Raw genomic sequence first — 17,414 nt, forward strand, 5'->3', positions numbered from 1 at the left:
GTTCGTCTTAGAGTTTATCTATGAGCTGTGTCTAGTAGAGTCTTATTTATAGGTGTAAAGTGCGCCACACTTATAAACAGGAGGCTGCAGGGCATTTTGGAATGATTGACCTTTCTTTCTCATCTTAGATTGTGCGATAGAGCCATTTATAAGGATTCTCTTTTTTCTGATCGTGTGTTATGATTTCAGCGATGCCTGTGAAGAGAAAAGCTACAACGGCCCAGAAGGGCAATTCAGTGGCAGGTGGGAGAACTGGATGGGTACCACTTACAGATGTAGAGGAGGGCGAGTCCCAGAATGAGGTTCCATCTCGGTCCTACCATACTCCGCCCACTCCAGAGAAGCATAGAGAAGCCCCAGCTCTAGCTCCAGCACCTCCAGTTCCTCCACCGGATGCCTCAGGCCAACAAATGAGAGAGGCTATTCAGTTATTGACCATGTTAGTAGCCGCTCACGCTTAGCGACAGGGTGCGGGTGATGGTGATAAGGCTGTTAGTGCAAGAGTTTGTGATTTTATTAACTTAGACCCTCCAGATTTCTTTGGGTAAAAACCAGATGAGGACCCGCAAAACTTTATAGATGGGATGTTGAGGACATTGCGTGTGATGCATGATTCAGATATTGAGTCAGTAGAGTTAGTCTCTTACAGATTACAGGATGTGGCTGTTCATTGGTATGGGTGTCTTCTAGAGGGGTTAATGCACCTCTACCTATATGGAAAGAGTTTGTAGATGCTTTCTTTCGACTTTATTTACCGCCAGAGATTCGACAGGCCAAAGATGATAGGGTCCTAAACCATAGACAGGGGAACATGAGTGCTCGGGAGTATAGCCTTCGTTTTAACTCATTGGCTAGGTACGCTCCAGCTATGGTAGCTCATATGGAAGATCGTGTCCACCGATATGTGAGTGGTTTGGGACCAAATTTAATTGATGATTTCTTGATGCTCTCACTTCAGGATGGTAAGGATTTTTCTCGTATTCAGGCCCACGCATAGAATCTTGAAGAGTGACAACATCAGTGGAGGTTGAGTGTGAGCATGATAGGGGTTATAGTAAGAGAGCCAGATCCTCAAGTGTGGTTAGTGAGTTCAGAGGGGGTCCGAAGCAGCAGTATCTTAAGCACTCAGGCCATTCAGTGGCTAGTGCACCTCCACGATTTGCCAGTCAGTGATTCGATCGACCTTTTTATTCAAGTCCAGGTCAGAGTTCCAGAGCCTCAGGTTCCCAGTATAGGGGTGATTCAGACTAGATGCGGCCACCTTTGCCACGATGTACCCAATATGGTAAGCTATATTCGGGATAGTGCCGCTTGGGTTCGGTGCTTGTTATGCCTGCAGTCAGGCAGGCCATATGATGTGTGACTGTCCATCGAGAGGTGGTAGAGGTATTATTCAACCCATAGGATCAACAGCTGGTTCGTTATCATCTGTACACCCTCCGGGGCAAGGCTCTCAGACATCAGCAGGCCATAGTAGAGGCAGAGTGGGAGCATCCAATTCTGGCGGTCCTCAGAATCGCATATTTGCACTAGCTAGACGATAGGATCTCGAGTCTTCGCCTAATGTTGTTACAGGTATATTATCAGTATCTTCACATGACGTATATGCACTGATTGTTTCAGGTTCTATATTATCGTATGTTACTCCTCTTATCGCTGGTCAGTTTGGGGTAAAACCTGAGTCGATTGAATCTTTTGAGGTGTCTACCCCAGTTGGTGACCCAGTGGTAGCTAGATGGGTATAGAAATTATGTGGTTATAGTCTGTGATCGTCATACTATGGCAGATTTTATTGTGCCAAATATGTTAGATTTTAATGTTATTACGGGCATGGATTAGTTGGCTTCTTATTATGCCAATGTTGATTGTAGAACGAATATGGTTCGTTTTTAGTTCCTAGGAGAACCAGTTCTAGAGTGGAAGGGTAATATAGCATCTCCGAGAGGTAGGTTTATTTCCTATCTCAAATCAAGAAAGATGATTGCCAAAGGCTGTATAAACCATTTAGTCCGGGTTCAAGATACAGAACCAAAGTCGCCGGTCTTTCAATCTATTCCAGTAGTTAATGAATATTCGGACGAGTTTCCAGGTCTTCCACCAGAACGGGAAATTGATTTTTCCATTGATGTGTTACCAGATACTAAGCCAATATCTATTCCTTCTTATAGAATGATGTGTTACCAAATACTAAGCCAATATCTATTCCTTCTTATAGAATGTGGCACATGCAGAATTGAGGGAGCTAAAGGAGCTGTGGAAAGATTTGCTTGAGCAAGGTTTTATCAGGCCTAGTACGTTGCCATGGGGAGCACCAGTGTCATTTGTAAGAAAGAAAGATGGCTCCTTGCGAATGTGTATCGATTATAGACAGCTGAACAAGGTGACGATAATGAACAAATATGCACTTCCAAGAATTGATGATTTATTTAATCAGTTGCAGGGTGCCAAATGGTTCTCAAAGTTAGATTTGGGATCAGGGTACAACCAGGTGAGAGTTATAGAGAAGGACATTGTTATATCCCTTATTTTCATACGTCGAGTTGTTCGCAAGAGAATCGACTCAAGTTAAAGACGGGATCATTTCGGACACGAACTAGAAATCTTTAATTTTCAATTTTAATTAAAACATAAATTGTTTATAAATTTTAATTAGTGTAAAAATATTATTGGAGATTAGGGATTAATTATTTGTGATTAGATTATTAAGCAAGAATTAGTGATTAATAAAATTAATTAAGATTAATTACCAAAGTGGGCCCCACCCGATTTTTAATTAAAAAAAAAGGAAAATAGATGACACATAAAGGGGGGCACGTGTAGGGCCTAGGAGGCTCATATATGTATATCACCAAATGAGGTAATGAGTCATCTCTTCACATTGCAATTGAACACAAAACAAGAACAACTATTAAATTGAAGAAAGAAAAAAAAAAGCTCTCGGCCATGGCTGCTTTGGCCGAGCATTGAGAGGATGATGGACAAAAATTAAAGTGTTGTGGTGTTGTGAACATTCAAGGGATTAACAATATTAAGGAGCCAAGCTTATCAAGGTAAGAGCTAATGTTTTTTTTTTTTACACGTTTTGGAGACAATTTAAACTTGTATGAATTGGTAAATGTGTGATGAATGTACGAAGTTGTATATGTTGATGTTGAAATGTAAATTGAGCCGTGTAGGGGGATGCTTTAATTAGGCATGGTGAATTGATTTTTAAGTGACAACATGATTGATGTTATCATGAATTATATGGTAAAGGAATGAAGGGATTAGATATAAGGTTAAAGTTGTGTTGATATGAACATGTTGTTATTCTTATTGAATTGAAAGAATTGAAGATATGATTATATCCATATGTTGTTGTTGGTGTTTCTGTGTTAACAGGAGAGTAATTGGAAATTCAGGTTAGGCGAATATATAGGGGAAATGCTGCCCGACTGTCGTTAAGTCCTTGAATAATGAAAAACCCTAAACGAGAAATATAAGTTAAAGAATAAGTTCTATAAGCGACGGCCTACGGATTTACGAACAAGAAAATATAGTTACTAACGATAACGTTACTCTTATATTAAATAGGCTAAAAGAGCGACGAGGCGAACGGACTTACGAATAGTCGCTAACAGGTATGTAAAGCTGTCCCTTCTTCTTTTTGGCATGTCTTAGATCTAAGCGATGAATGATATGAACTTTGAGGTAATCCTATTCATAAGTTTTGAGTGTGATTTATGATTTTTATTCACTTCTTGATGTTAGAACTCTTAAGTGATTGAGCTTCCTTCTTTAGTTTTTTGTACGTTGGATAACAGTCGATATATAAGCTCCTATTCTTAGGAGCTTTATGATAACTAATGTCCAGACTTCTATGAAATGTTCATACTATATTGACATATGACTATTATTCCATTGAGTCTTCGATATACCCTGATACGTATATATATGATTCCAGAAGTTCTATTCTGATATAATCCACAGTGACATCCGAAAGGTATTTGATATGACTATTGTCCTGATCTTCAAATGACAGTTCGTTTTGATTGTTCCATTGAGTTTTTGAAAATGTTTTAATTTGCATATGGTTGCTCACTACTCCACTCGTGCATGTCTCAATATGTCTTTCACTGAGTCCCGGGCCAGGATATGTTATCGTGCACAGTCTTACTGCATTGTTCACCGAGTCCCTCACTAGAGGGCCGAAATATGATATACATATATATATGATGAGGTTATGCTGTGTTTATGGAGTTATGCTGTGTTATGGGGTTATGCTGTGTTTATGGAGTTATGCTGTGTTATGGGGTTATGATGTGTTTATGGAGTTATGCTGTGTTTATGGAGTTATGCTGTGTTATGCGGTTATGCTGTGTTTATGGAGTTATGCTGTGTTATGGGGTTATGCTGTGTTTATGGAGTTATGTTGTGTTGTGGGGTTATGCTGTGTTTATGGAGTTATGTTGTGCTGTGGTGTTATGCTGTGTTATGGTGCCAAAGAAGGGGTGGTGACCATGTTTACCGGGTCCCATAAGGGGCCTGATATGATATATGATACTGACATGCATGATTTATGTTTCAAAAGGCAAGTGTTTGGTATTCTGGACATTGTACTTGTTTTCTGCACACCTTATTTCAGTTATGGTCCTTTTTTACTATATTTCATGTTTTATATACTCAGTACATATTCCGTACTAACCCCCTTTCTTGGGGGGGGGGGGGGGCTGCGTGTTATAGCCCGTATTTTGTACGTTCAGATAATTCAAGATAATTGCGAGAAGTTAAGGGCAAAACTATTTTTCAAAGTTATTTTAATACACAAGTTGTTATGAATATTATTTATGAATATTATTGGTATGGAAATATTGAGAAAGGCTAAGGGTGAAAAGGAAAATTCGCAAGATAGCTCATAGAAATATTGAGGAAGGCTAAGGGCAAATTTGGAATTTGAAAAATAATTTTTCATGAATTACAAAAAAAAAGAAAAAAAGATGGGCTTAAAATAAAAGGCCCATGTGGCCGTGCACTATGGGGTGGGCTTTGGCCCAGATAAATGAATTGTCCATGTGTATAATTAGATGACCAATTGGTCATATTTTTATTCTCATCTTTAGAAGTTTATAGGAACTTGGAGAAAAAAAAGAGGAACAAGGGTCATTCGGCCATACCTTGGCCGAACATGAGCCATGGAAAAGTTGATCAAGAAAAATATTTTTCTTCTAGTATTCCAACCAAGTTGAAGGTCCTCTTTAACATGGAATGGTTGTTGGAGCAATAAAATTATTTAATTGTGCAAGTTCACAACCTTAGTCAAGCCAAGAAGTTGAGTGAAAAAGGTATGTGTTCAATCTTCCCTTTCATATGTTATGGATGATTTGTACATGTTGTGGTATGTGGAAATGAATGAAATTCATGAAACTATGGTGTGGAAGTTGTAGCCGTGCCTATGTTGTGTTGTGTAGGAGTGGAGAACTAATTTTATTTTGTAGTTTGATTGTTGCGTTGTGGATTCCATGATGTAAAATGAATGAAAACCATGAATTTAGTGTGTTGAAGTGGTGGCCGTGTGGTGTGGAGCTTGGCCGTGTGTGTGTTGTGTTGTATAGGGATGATGAATTAGTTTTATCTAGTATTTTGGTTGTTGTCGTAATGAATTCTATGATGAAAATGAAAGTTTAATGAATCTAGTGAGGTTGTAATGGTTGGAGAGTTGTTTTAGAAGTTAATGTGATTTGAATATAGTATTATTGTATTTATGGAAGACAATGTTGTTAGTATGTGAATTGTTGGTGTAATTCATGAAGTTGGAAGAGAATAAATGTGTTGTTATTGTTCTTGTTGAATTTGGAAGGTTTCGGGTGAAGTAGTATGTTGATTGGGTTGTTTTGAATATTATGTGAATTATTTGAAGCATTCTTGAATCATGTTAGAATGATTTCGGATTAATACTTGAATGTGGAATCATTGGTGTTAGCTTGAATATATGCAATTAAATTGAATATAAATGAAATGCCGTTGACTTGTGTGACAAGAGTTGTTAATGTTAGAACACATTTTGGGATTGATCGTTGAAGTTGTTAGCATGATTGTTGGTAATGTTGTTGGTAATTTGGCCGAGTTAAATTCTTGGATTGTTGATTGATCATTTGGCCGAGTTAGATTCTCGGGGGTAGTGTATATACAGGGGAAATGCTGCCAAAATTTCGGCAAATTATAAGTGAATTTATTTGAGAAACTAATGCAAGTGTATGACGACGAATCTAATGATTATGTGAATCTTCTTGAATGTAGACTAGCAAGCTTGGACGAATAAGCGTAGCTAATAGACCATGGAGCAGGTATGTAAGGCTTACCCCTTCTTTCTTTTGGCATGTCCTAGAGCTAAGTAAGGTATGACATGACACGCACATCGGGGTAACTCTACTCTTTGATTCTGAGCTTGGTTATGATGCGTATTCTCTCTTGTCATGAGCATGTTTCGTATGGTTGAGTCTATTGTATGATTAATAAATGAATAAGCTACTTCATAAGGTTTTGATATGTATCCATGATTCCGAAACTCTGTTTGATATGTTTCCGAGGTTGTCTATGATTCTGATTCACTTCTGTTATAAGTATGTCTGATATGATCGAGCTTATTATATGATTGTATAATGAGATGAGTATAAAGAGTTTTGTTTCTGAAAGAGTTCTGTAAGTTCTAATGTCCCTAACTTTTGTAAAAGATATTGGATTTGCTTTGAAACGTTCGTAAAAGTTCTGTGGTAAAAATGTCTGTAACTTTCATATACTAACTCTGATTGACTCGAAACGTGTTTATGATCCTTCAAACGTCGGTAAGTGTACGTATCTATCGAGTCTTGACTTATGTGTATATGCTTTCTCACGACTCTGTTCGTGCAAGCCTCAGTATGTTATTCACTGCGTCCCGGGCCAGGTTCTGTTATCGTGCGCCTTCCTCTGCATTGTTCACCGCGTCCCTCTCCCTTGCGGGCCGGGTTCTGTTATATGTATATCTGTATATGATGATATGATGATATGGGGATGGCGGCCAGGATGGCATATGATGATTCTGTTCACCGCGTTCCGCAATAGAGGGCCGGGATCTGTTATCTGCATATTTGGTATATGATTCTGACATGCATTGATAATTCTGTTCACCGCGTCCCTCACTAAAGGGCCGGGATCTGTTATATGCATATATGATATATGATTTTGGCATATGATGATTCTGTTCACCACGTCCCTTACTAGAGGGCCGGGATCTGTTATATGATTCTGTTCACCGTGTCCCTTAATAGAGGGTCGGGATCTGTTATACGCATATATACGATATATGATTCTGATATGCATGATTTGTGTTTGGAAAGTAAGCATTTTGGCATTCTGTACCCTCTGTACTCCTTCTGATATATGATACCAGCATACATGAGTTGTGTCTGGAAAACAAACATTCTGAGTCCGTACTTCTTCTGACATATGACGTCGGCATATATGATCTATGTTTGGGAAACAAACATTCGGATATTCTGGATCTGCACTTTTTCTGACATATGACATCTGCATACACGATTTGCGATTGGAAAATAAGCGCTTTGGTAATTCGGATAATGTACCCACTCTTGTACTGTTTGTTTCGATTATGGTTCTGTTTTCTGTATTTCATGCCTTACATGCTCAGTACATATTCCGTACTGACCCCCTTTCTTCGGGGGCTGCGTTTCATGCCACGCAGGTACACCCAGAAGAGTAGAAGATTTTGTCAGAAGATGATCCAGCGGGATTGGCGAGCTCCATTTCCTCCTGGAGTGTTTCCGAGTCAGAGTATATGTATGTTCTGATTTCTGGATTGATGTTAGAGACTTTGCAGACAGGGTCGTGGGTATTGGAAGTCAGTCTGTAAGCGGCTCCATCAGCCGATGTGTCATTCTGTGTTATGTGATAAATTCCATATGATTGCAGATTTTGTTTGATTTGAGAATAGCGAAAAGAATATTTCTGAAAGCTCTTATTATGTATTTCATTTAATTTAAGTTGGAAGTCCAAGCGAGTATGTATGTAATAAGAGTCAGTGGGTTCGCTCGGCTCCGAATATGGGGTCGGGTGCCCATCACAACCTAGCAGGATTAGGGTGTGACACTGCGTTTCATACCCGCAGGTGCAGATAATCGCTTCGGTGATCCGCCAGCTTAGGATTCCCTTTTTGCTGTCTTGGAGAGCTCCATTGTTCTGGAGCCTAGATTTTGGTACAGACCTTCTGATGTATATATATGTATATTTGTCTAGGGGTACGACGGGGCCCTGTCCCGTCATATTTCACTGTTGAAACTCTTAGAGGTCTGTAGACAAGTATGTGGGTTGTGTTCAGATTTGATCGGTTGTGTTCAGATTTGATCAGTTGTGTCTATATGGTTATTGTGGATGTTCTGTCGTTGTAGCAGCCTTGCCGGCTTGCATATATTATTGTTTCGTAGTGGCAGCCTTGTCGGCTTGCGTAATACACTGATATGTAGTGGCAGCCTTGTCGGCTTGCGTAGTATAATGATATATACAGTGGCAGCCTCGTCGGCTTGCGTATGTTATTACGATGTGATTGATCGAGGACCTATAGTATCAGTCCGATTATGTCTGACAGGTACATATGGGTGTCCAGCTCGGGCACTAGTCATGGCCCACGGGGCGGGGTCGTGACAGACATTCCTAAGATGGCCTTCCGAACTAGATATGGTCATTTTGAGTTTCGGGTAATGTCGTTCGAGTTGACTAATGCACCAGTGATATTTATGGATTTAATGAACAGTGTATTCAGGACTTTCCTAGATTTGTTTGTGATCGTGTCTATCGATGATATCCTGACATATTCTGGATCAGAAGCAGAGCATGCAGATCATTTACGTGTTGTCGTTAGATTTCTTCAGGCCCGGGAGTTATATGCAAAGTTCTCTAAACATAAGTTCTGGTTGAATTCTATGACTTTTCTAGGGCATATTATTTTAGCTGATGGCATTCCGGTGGATACCTAAAAAATTGAAGCTGTAAACACTTGGCCGAGACCTATAACACCTACAGAAGTTCGTAGTTTTCTGGGCTTAGCAGCTTATTACAGAATATTGTAGAAGGTTTTTCTTCTATCTCTGCACCACTGACGAAGCTGACTTAAAAATCAGCTAAGTTTCAATGGACAGATGTTTGTAAGCATAATTTTCAGGAGTTGAAGAATGGATTGACTTCAGCCCCGGTTCTGACACTTATGGAAGGATCGGAGGGCTATGTCATTTGTTGTGATGCTTCAGGTGTTGGTCTAGGTTGTGTATTGACGCAGCACGGTAAATTTATTACTTATGCTTTAAGGCAGTTACCAAAACACGAGAAAAACTACCCGACCCATGATCTAGAGTTAGTTGCGGTGATTCACGCATTGAAGATGTGGAGGCTCTATTTGTATGGCATCCATGTTGACATCTATATAGACCATAAGAGTCTCCAGTATATTTTCAAACAGAAAGTAGTTTTCTGGGCTTAGCAGCTTATTATAGAAGATTGTAGAAGGTTTTTCTTCTATCTCTGCACCACTGACGAAGCTGACTTAAAAATCAGCTAAGTTTCAATGGACGGATGCTTGTAAGCGTAATTTTCAGGAGTTGAAGAATGGATTGACTTCAGCCCCGGTTCTGACACTTATGGAAGGATCGGAGGGCTATGTCATTTGTTGTGATGCTTCAGGTGTTGGTCTAGGTTGTGTATTGACGTAGCACGGTAAATTTATTACTTATGCTTTAAGGCAGTTACCAAAACACGAGAAAAACTACCCGACCCATGATCTAGAGTTAGTTGCGGTGATTCACGCATTGAAGATGTGGAGGCACTATTTGTATGGCGTCCATGTTGACATCTATATAGACCATAAGAGTCTCCAGTATATTTTCAAGCAGAAAGTAGTTTTCTGGGCTTACCAGCTTATTACAGAAGATTATAGAAGGTTTTTCTTCTATCTCTGCACCACTGACGAAGCTGACTTAAAAATCAGCTAAGTTTCAATGGACGGATGCTTGTAAGCATAATTTTCAGGAGTTGAAGAATGGATTGACTTCAGCCCCGGTTCTGACACTTATGGAAGGATCGGAGGGCTATGTCATTTGTTGTGATGCTTTAGGTGTTGGTCTAGGTTGTGTATTGACGCAGCACGGTAAATTTATTACTTATGCTTTAAGGCAGTTACCAAAACACGTGAAAAACTACCCGACCCATGATCTAGAGTTGGTTGCGGTGATTCACGCATTGAAGATGTGGAGGCACTATTTGTATGGCATCCTTGTTGACATCTATATAGACCATAAGAGTCTCCAGTATATTTTCAAGCAGAAAGAGTTGAATTTGCGGCAAAGGCGATGGGTCGAGCTATTGAAAGATTATGATGTTAGTATCTTGTACCATGTGGGAAAGGCGAATGTAGTAGCCAATTCCCTTAGCCGTAGATCCATGGGTAGCTTATATGATTTTTCAGCCGTTAGCTAACCTAGGAGTCCGATTATTGGACTCGGGCGATACGAGAGTTATTATTCAGATTTTGGCAGTCTCCTTTCTAGTCGTTGAGTTGAAAGAGTGCCAATATGAGGATCCCATGTTGGTTCATTATAGAGATACATCTCTCCAGAAGAAAAAGTCACTATTCAAGATTTCTGCAGATAGAGTTCTCAAATACCGAGGCAGGGTATGTGTTCTTGATGTTGCAGAATTATGCTGCCAGCTTTTAGAGGAGGCTCATTGTTCCCATTATTCTATTCATCCGGGAACAAAAAATATGTACCATGATATCAATGAAGTTTATTGGTAGGACAGAATGAAGAAAGACATTGCAGAGTTTGTAGCTCAATATCCTAACTGTCAACAGGTAAAAATTGAGCATCTAAAACCCGGTGGATTATTGCAAGCTATTAAAATTCCGACTTGAAAATGGGAAGTAATTAATATGAATTTCATTACAGGCATACCTCGTTCCCAGCATCAGTTTGATTCTATATGGGTGATTGTTGATAGACTTACAAAATCAACTTATTTTTTGCCTGTTAGGACTACATACTCAGTTGAAGATTATGAAAAGCTTTATATCAAAGAGATAGTACGATTCCATGGTGTTCTAGTATCTATTATCTTCGACAGAGATGTGTAGTTTACAACAAATTTCTGGAAGTCCTTCCAACTGAGCGTACCATTCAGACCCTCAAGGATATGCCATGGGCATGTGTGATAGACTTTGGAGGTAATTGGGATAACCATTTGCCGCTTATTGAGTTTGTATATAATAATAGCTATTATTCTAATATTCAGATGTCCCCGTATGAGGCTTTATATGGGTAGAAGTATAGATCACCAATTTGATGGTTTGAAGTGGTGGAGACTAAGTTAGTAGGGCCAGATTTGATCCAGCAAGCAATGGAGAAGATCAAGCTTATTCAGGATCGATTATTGACAGCCCAGAGTTGTCAGAAGTCTTATGCAGATAATCGCAGCCGAGACTTAGAGTTCCAAGTTAATGACTGGGTATTCTTAAAGGTATCTCTTATGAAAGGCATTATGAGATTTGGTAAGAAGGGAAAACTTACCCCTCGATACATTGGACCTTACATAATTATATGCAGAATGGGCCAAATGGCCTATGAGTTAGATCTACCTTCAGACTTAAAGTCAGTCCATCTGGTTTTCCATATGTTAATGCTTCGTAACTGTATTGGAGATCCTTCAAAATTGTACCCATAGATTGTCACGACCCGGCTAGGGGGCCGCGACGAGCACCCGGTGCTACCCCACCCGGGCACCCCCTTATCGTATATAACATAACTAGGTGAACCATAAGTCAATTCGTGCTTTTCTTATCGTTAATCATATTGATCCTATTAGACGACCATCATCATTTAACATATCATAGGCATCTATGCCACATCATAAGTACAAGGCCGACGTGGCTAACAAAAGATATACAAAACATGGGCCGACATGGCCGAACATCTCTACCAACATACACATGACTACGAGCCTCTAAGAGTATGACATATCGTATGAGCGGGGCAGGACCCCGCTATGCCCATAATTATATACACAAAACAACAAGTACCCAAAAGCTACGGCTCCGAAAGAAATGGAGCTCTGCTATGCAATCTCTGAATAAGCAGCTATGGATCAAGTCTGTCTCCCTGTGCACCTGCGGGCATGACGCAGCGTCCACAAACAAAAGGACGTCAGTACGAAGAATGTACTGAGTATGTAAAGCATGATCAACATCAATATAGAAGCATAATAGATATGATATGAAATAACATAGGAGGGGAGACAGTAATATCATCATCATCATCATGTCGCTTACTTGCATACATCGTCGTTCGTATCCCATAATAATAGCCATACCACTTTGTGTTCATATTCGTATACATGCCCTTACTAAGTCTTACACTCATATTCATATTATATACATAGTCATATCATATACATAGTATTTACATAGCATACCCAACCTCGTAGGATCGGTGTGTCATACATACTTGGCCAACCAAGGCTCAAGATCATACATACCTGGACCTACCAAGGCGTCAGGGTTATCCGTACCATCTGCAGAGGTGTGCGCGCGTTTCGTAATCGTGTACATACTTTATACATAGTCATATACATATAGTCTTACCCGACATCATAAGCTCGGGGTCTTATCATAGCCCTTCATAGGCATACATATACATATATCATAGCTCGTAAGCATCTCTAATCTCATGTTACTCTCATCATCATTACTATCCTCATCATTATCGTTACATCTACATTATAGACTTACTCGTCATACGAGGAACATAGTATAATTATAGTACATATCAAGGGTCGTGAGCTTATGAGCTCGGAATGTCAACCATGTGAAGACAACATACTCATATAGAGGAAATTAGGAGTTTGGCCAAGAACCATGCCTTATGAAAGAAGGGTTAGCCTTACATACCTTTTCGTCGGACTATTCTACACTTGCACGTTTCCTTCCAATGCTAGTGTTTATACCTTCATTAATATCGTAACAATGGTCATTAGTCATTCACATTATCCACATTAACTAGATTCCTTAATTTGCCTCTAATTCACCCACATTCATGGTCATAACACCCAACTTCGTCCATTCGTCTAAAGTGTCTAGTTCATGATCTTAATACCATTTATAACACATTCATATCACAACACAACAACATTCATAACTCAATTCAAACTATTTCTCAAAATGTCACTATTCATCATTCATGACCTAGTTGACCATATTTTTTACAATCCATGTATTTTAATTCTCCAATACCTTAAACATCATGTAAAAATCATGAATCTTACCTTAGAAGTTGTAGGAACAAGCTTTGGTTGATAATACTCCTCTTTGAGCAAAACCCTAGTTTTTTCTCCATTTGGATTTCTTAACTTGGATGATCCTTGATGATTCCCTTATCCTTGATTCACTTGTCTTAATGTTATTGATGACTTATAATCCTTGAAAACTCTTATAATAAATGTAGAGAGAAGTTTTAGAGAGAAGTGGTGTAATGTTTTAATGAAATAAGACAAGTCTTGATCCTCATATTTAATGAATTGAAAAATCTGTGCTGGGTGAACAGTGGTCGTCCATGGAGGTTTACGACCCGTATTCCACTATACGGCTCGTCCTCCATGGGCGTAATTAACCATTTCCAGAACCAGAAGCTGGGCTGCCTTCATGGTGGTTTACGACCATGGTTTACGGGCCGTAAATCACTTTACGGTCCGTCCACCTGGTCGTATTTAACCATTTCCTCGGCTGGCAGAAAGTTGAAGTTTGGCATGCCAGTTTATGACCTGGCAGTTTACGGACCGTATACCAGTTTACGGTCCGTATTTTCACTTTACGACCACTGGGCAGAAAGCTGAAGCTTTTGCATGGCAGTTTACGACTGCCAGTTTACGGACCGTATTGCACTTTACGGTCCGTATTTTGCAATATACGACCACTGGGCAGTTGCAATTCTGCAACTTCCCATATTTCTTAGACTCCTCATTTTAATCACCCCCGTCCATGCACATGCATTGCTCACCTTGTATCTCTTCTTAACTTAGCCAACTTTCTCGTCTCACATCGGATACTTTCGAAATCTCGCCTAAGGTCATCAAACGTCGTTTCTTGCTCATGGACATCATGCACTCATATTCATCACTAGTTCGTTCTCTTGCGTACCAACGGAAAATTTTCTGAGGTGTAACATTCTACCCCCCTTAGGAACATTCGTCCTCGAATGTTAAAGGCTTGGGGAATTCTATAAAAAAAATTCGCCGGAGTTTCCTCTGTAATGTGGCACTACCACCCTGTCACAACAACCCATAATAACAATGCCTCACAGGGCAATAATACAACAGCACTAGAAATTTTGCCACACACGACCTGAATGTATGAAAGGAAAACATGCATACCTTATGATTTTGACGTCTCATCTTGGACTTCTTCCAAGGGCTGAAATAAATGTGGGTATTTTGATCGCATACTCTCTTCTGCTTCCCACGTCTTTTCCTCTCGATTGTTGTTCCTCCATAAGACCTTAACTGAGGCCACTTCCTTGTTTCTAAGTCTCCGTACTTGCCTATCTAATATGGCAATGGGTATTTCATCATAAGTTAGCTTTTCTGTCACTTGAATATCGTCTACTGGGAAGATCCTCGTAGGATCTTCAACACACTTTCGAAGTATCGAGACATGAAATACTGGATGGACTGACTCCAAATCTGGAGGTAGATCTAGCTCATAGGCCACTTTGCCTATTTTGCGCACAATCTCATAGGGTCCGATATACCGGGGACTGAGCTTCCCCTTTTTTCCAAATCTCATAACGCCTTTCATTGGCGACACTTTCAAAAATACCCAATCCTTAACTTGGAACTCTAAGTCCCTTCGACTTCGACGATTATCCGCATAGGACTTCTGGCGACCTTGAGCCGCTAATAACCGATCTTGTATAAGCTTGACTTTCTCTATAGCTTGCTGGACCAAATCTGGCCCTATCAACTTGGCTTCTCCGGTTTCAAACCACCCAATTGGGGATCTACACTTTCGCCCATATAGAGCCTCATACGACGCCATTTGAATGCTAGAATGATAACTGTTATTGTAAGCAAACTCAATGAGTGGCAAATGGTCATCCCAATTTCCTCTGAAATCTATCATACATGCCCGTAACATATAGCACGTTCAGCTTGCCCATCGGTCTGGAGGTGAAATGCCGTGCTTAGGCGCACTTGGGTCCCTAGACCCTCTTGGAAGGACTCCCAAAACTTAGCTGTAAACTGAGTCCCTCTATCGGAGATAATAGATACCGGAACGCCATGGAGTCTCACTATCTCTTTAAGATAAAGCTTTGCATAATCTTCTGCCACATAGGTAGTCCTGACCGGTAAGAAATGAGCTGACTTTGTGAGTCTATCCACAATCACCCATATGGAATCATACTTATTTCGAGAACGGGGTAACCCTGTAATGAAATCCATATTAATCACTTCCCACTTCCAAGTTGGGATTTCTATAGCTTGCAATAAGCCACCCGACTTTTGGTGCTCGATCTTCACTTGTTGGAAATTGGGACACTGAGCTATGAATTACGCTATATCTTTCTTCATCCCTTTCCACCAATATATAGACTTAAGATCATGATACATTTTTGTCGCTCCAGGGTGAACGGAGTAACGGGAACAATGAGCTTCCCTCAATATTTGGTGACGTAGACCATACACATCGGGAACACATAACCTGCCTCGACATTGGAGAACTCCGTCTTCCGAAATATCAAATGATGACCCCTCCTTCTAAGGGAGTGTATCGCTTTACTGCGTTAGCATGGGATCCTCATATTGTCGCTCCTTTACTTCCGCTACTAGCGATGAAACTGCTAAATTCTGAATAGTAGCTCCGCTGCTACCTGAGTCCACTACTCGGACTCCTAGGCTTGCTAACTGTTGAAGCTCACGGGCCATCTCTTTCTTTTCTGGTCGTACATCACTTAGACTTCCCATGGATCTGTGGCTAAGAGAGTTAGCCACAACGTTAGCCTTTCCGGGGTGATACAAGATATCAACATCGTAATGCTTTAGCAACTCCAACCATCGTCGTTGTCGCAAATTCAACTCTTTCTGCTTGAAGATATACTGAAGGCTCTTATGATCTGTATAAACATCCACATGGACACCATATAAATAATGTCGCCATATCTTTAATGCATGGACCACTGCGGCTAATTCTAAATCGTGCGTTGGATAGTTCTGTTCATGTTTCCGTAATTGTCTAGAACCATACGCAATCACCTTACCATTTTGCATCAATACACAGCCTAGCCCGACGCCTGAAGCATCACAATAAATAACATATTCTTCCAATCCCGATGGAAGTGTCAAGACTGGGCAAAAGTCAATCGGTCTTTCAACTCTTGGAAACTACGCTCGCAAGCATCTGTCCATTGAAACTTAGCTGACTTCTGAGTCAACTTGGTAAGCGGTGCAGAAATAGAAGAGAAACCCTCAACAAATCTTCTGTAATAACCTGCTAAGCCCAAAAAGCTACGAACATCCGTAGGGGTCGTGGGCCTTGGCTAAGTCTTCACTGCCTCAATCTTTTGGCTATCCACTCGAATACCGTCAGTTGCAACAATGTGGCCCAGAAATGCCACTGAGTTCAACCAAAACTCACACTTGGAGAATTTTGCAAACAACTCTCGAGCTCGAAGAACTCCAAGGACAATTCGCAAATGATCCGCATGCTCGTCCTCGGATCTAGAATACACTAAGATGTCGTCGATGAATACAATTACAAATAGATCCAGAAAAGGTCTGAATACATTGTTCATTAGGTCCATAAACACTGCCGGTGCATTAGTTAACCCGAACGACATCACTCGGAACTCAAAATGACTGTATCTTGTTCTGAAAGCTGTCTTAGGGATATCTTTCTCCCTAACTCTTACTTGGTGATACCCGGACCTCAAATCAATCTTTGAAAACCATTTGGAACCTTGAAATTGATCAAATAAATCATCAATCCTCGGGAGGGGATACTTGTTCTTAATCGTCACTTTATTCAATTGCCGATAATCAATGCACATTCTCAAGGAGCCATCCTTCTTCCGGACGAACAATACGGGTGCTCCCCACGGGGATGAACTAGGCCTAATGAAGCCTTTATCAAGCAAGTCTTTCAATTGCTCCTTCAACTCTTTCAGTTCTACGGGCGCCATTGTATAGGGAGGAATAGATATGGGTTTAGTGTCTGGCAACACATCAATCGCAAAATCAATTTCCCGCTCGGGAGGAAGGCCTGGAAGCTCTTCCGGGAACACATCTGAAAATTCATTCACTACTGGAACTGACTGAAGAGTCGGCAACTCAGCTTCTACATCTTGAAC

The sequence above is a fragment of the Lycium barbarum genome, chromosome 5 (genome assembly GCF_019175385.1).
Source record: "Lycium barbarum isolate Lr01 chromosome 5, ASM1917538v2, whole genome shotgun sequence".
Taxonomy (NCBI): Eukaryota; Viridiplantae; Streptophyta; class Magnoliopsida; order Solanales; family Solanaceae; genus Lycium; species Lycium barbarum.